Source organism: Arachis stenosperma, chromosome 7 (assembly GCF_014773155.1).
Source record: "Arachis stenosperma cultivar V10309 chromosome 7, arast.V10309.gnm1.PFL2, whole genome shotgun sequence".
NCBI classification, from domain to species: Eukaryota; Viridiplantae; Streptophyta; class Magnoliopsida; order Fabales; family Fabaceae; genus Arachis; species Arachis stenosperma.
This window is the reverse complement of record NC_080383.1, coordinates 73,069,210-73,072,682: the sequence shown is the minus strand read 5'-3', so window position 1 is coordinate 73,072,682 and position 3,473 is coordinate 73,069,210.

Sequence of the window (3,473 nt, the reverse complement as noted above, 5' to 3'; positions counted from 1 at the left end):
TTCTGCATTACCATTGCCATGATTCTTCTGTATCAACAACTTGGTGTTGCTTCTTGGTGCACGAAATTGTGATACACAATGGCGCCAACAACTTGGTACGCACAATTGTAATCTCAACTCTTTTTTACAACTTCGCACAACTAACCAGCAAGTGCACTGGGTCGTCCAACTAATAAACCTTACGTGAGTAAGGTTCGATCCCACGGAGATTGTCGGCTTGAAGCAAGCTATGGTCACCTTGTAAATCTCAGTCAGGCGAATCCAAATGGTTATGGAGTTTTAATAATTAAAAAGATAAATAAAACATAAAGTAAAGATAGAGATACTTATGTAATTCATTGGTGAGAATTTCAGATAAGTGCATAGAGATGCTTTGTTCCTGTTGAATCTCTGCTTTCCTACTGCCTTCATCCAATCCTTCATACTCTTTTCTATGGCAAGCTGTATGTTGGGCATCACCGTTGTCAATGGCTACTTCCTGTCCTCTCAGTGAAAATGGTCCAAATGTGCTGTCACTGCACGGCTAATCATCTGTCGGTTCTCGATCATGTTGGAATAGAATCCAGTGATCCTTTTGCGTCTGTCACTACGCCCAACACTCGCAAGTTTGAAGCTCGTCACAATCATCCCTACCCAGATCTTACTCGGAATACCACAGACAAGGTTTAGACTTTCTGGATCTCAGGAATGGCCGCCAATAATTCTAGCTTATACCACGAAGACTCCGATCTTTCAAAATGGAGGCTAAGAGATATACGCTTGATCTAAGGTAGAACGGAAGTGGTTGTTAGGCACGCGTTCATAGGTGAGAATGATGATGAGTGTCACAGATCATCACATTCATCAGGTTGAAGTGCGAGTGAATATCTTAGAACAAGAATAAGCTCGAATTGAATAGAAAATAGTAGTACCTGCATTGAAACTCGAGGTACAGCAGAGCTCCACACCTTAATCTATGGTGTGCAGAAACTCCACCGTTGAAAATACATAAGTGGTCTGGAGGTCCAGGCATGGCCGAATAGCTAGCCTCCTCAAATATGAAAATATCTCATCCAGAATGTCTCTATAATCCGAAGATGAAAATACAATAGTAAAAGGTCCTATTTATAATGAAACTAGCTACTAGGGTTAACAGAAATAGGTAAATGATGCAAAAATCCACTTTCGGGCCCACTTGGTGTGTGCTTAGGTTGAGCATTGAGCTTCACACGTGTAGAGGATTCTCTTGGAGTTAAACGCCAGCTTTTATGCCAGTTTGGGCGTTTTAACTCCAATTTTTATGCCAGTTCTGGCATTTTGACGCTATTTTACATCGTCAAAACTCGCGCAAAGTATGAATTATTATATATTTCTGGAAAGCCCTGGATGTCTTCTTTCCAATGCAATTGAGAGCGCACCATTTGGAGTTTTGTAGCTCCAGAAAATCTACTTCGAGTGTAGGGAGGTCAGAATCCAACAGCATCTGCAGTCCTTTGTCAGCCTCTGAATCAGATTTGTGCTCAGGTCCCTCAATTTCAGCCAGAAAATACCTGAAATCACAGAAAAATACACAAACTCATAGTAAAGTCCAGAAATATGAATTTTGCATAAAAACTAATAAAAATATCCCAAAAAGTAGCTAGATCCTACTAAAAACTACCTAAAAATAATGCCAAAAAGCGTATAAATTATCCACTCATCACAACACCAAACTTAAATTATTGCTTCTCCCCAAGCAAATGAAAACAAAATAGGATAAAAAGAAGAGAATATACAATGAATCCCACAGTATCAATGAAACTTAGTTCTAATTAGATGAGCGGGGCTTGTAGCTTTTTGCTTCTAAACAGTTTTGGCATCTCACTTTTTCCTTTGAAATTCAGAATGATTGGCATCTATAGGAACTTAGAATTTTAGATAGTGTTATTGATTCTCCTAGTTCAGTACGTTGATTCTTAAATACAGCTACTTTATGAGTCTTGGCCGTGACCTTAAGCACTTTGTTTTCCAATATTACCACCGGATACATAAATGCCACAGACACATAACTGGGTGAACCTTTTCAGATTGTGACTCAGCTTTGCTAAAGTCCCCAGTTAGAGGTGTCCAGAGTTCTTAAGCACACTCTTTTGCTTTGGATCACGACTTTAACCACTCAGTCTCAAGCTTTTCACTTGGACCTGCATGCCACAAGCACATGGTTAGGGACAGCTTGATTTAGCCGCTTAGGCCTGGATTTATTTCCTTGGGCCCTCCTATCCATTAATGCTCAAAGCCTTGAATCTTGTTTTTACCTTTGCCTTTTGGTTTAAAGGGCTATTGGCTTTTTCTGCTTGCTTTTTATTTTTCTTTTCTCTTTTTTTTTTTGCCTTTTTTTCGCTGCTTTTTCTTGCTTCAAGAATCAATTTCATGATTTTTCAGATTATCAATAACATTTCTCTTTGTTCATCATTCTTTCAAGAGCCAACAACTTTAACATTCATAAACAACAAGATAAAAAATATGCACTGTTCAAGCATTCATTCAGAGAACAAAAAGTATTGCCACCACATCAAAATAATTAAACTAGTTTCAAGATAAAATTTGAAATCCAAGTACTTCTTGTTCTTTTGTAATTAAGCACATTTTTTATTTAAGAGAGGTGAAGGATTCATGGAGTTATTCATAGCTTTAAGACATAGACACTAGACACTAATGATCATGTAGTAAAGACACAAACATAGATAGAACATACAACATAAAGCCGAAAATAGAAAAATAAATAGACAAGGAGATTAAGGAATGAGTCCACCTTAGTGAGGGTGACGTCTTCCTCTTGAAGGTCCAATGGTGCTCTTGAGCTCCTCTATGTCTCTTCCTTGCCTTTGTTGCTCCTCCCTCATAGCTCTTTGATCTTCTCTAATCTCATGGAGAATGATGAAGTGCTCTTAGTGTTCCACTCTTAATTGGTCCATGTTGTAACTTAAGCTTTCCAAAGAAGTGTTGAGTTGCTCCTAATAATTGTGTGGAGGAAATTGCATCCCTTGAGACATCTCAGGGATTTCTTGATGAGAGAATTCCTCATGCTCTTTTTGAGTGCCATGAATGGGCTCTCTAGTTTGCTCAATCCTCTTCTTAGTGATGGGCTTGTCCTTTTCAATGAGGATGTCTCCCTCTATGACAATCCCAGCTGAATAGCAAAGGTGACATATAAGATGAGGAAAGGCTAATCTTGCCAAAGGTGAGGACTTGTCAGCCACCTTGTAGAGTTCTAGAGGTATGATTTCATGAACTTTTACTTCCTCTCCAATCATAATACTATGGATCATGATGGCCCAATCCACAGTTACCTCAGATCGGTTGCTAGTGGAAATGATAGAGCGTTGGCTGAACTCCAACCATCCTCTAGCCACAGGCTTAAGATCCGATCTTCTCAATTGAACCGGGTTGCCTCTTGAGTCTCTTTTCCATTGAGCTCCTTCTACACATATGTGGTCTTGATGGACCTTTGAGAT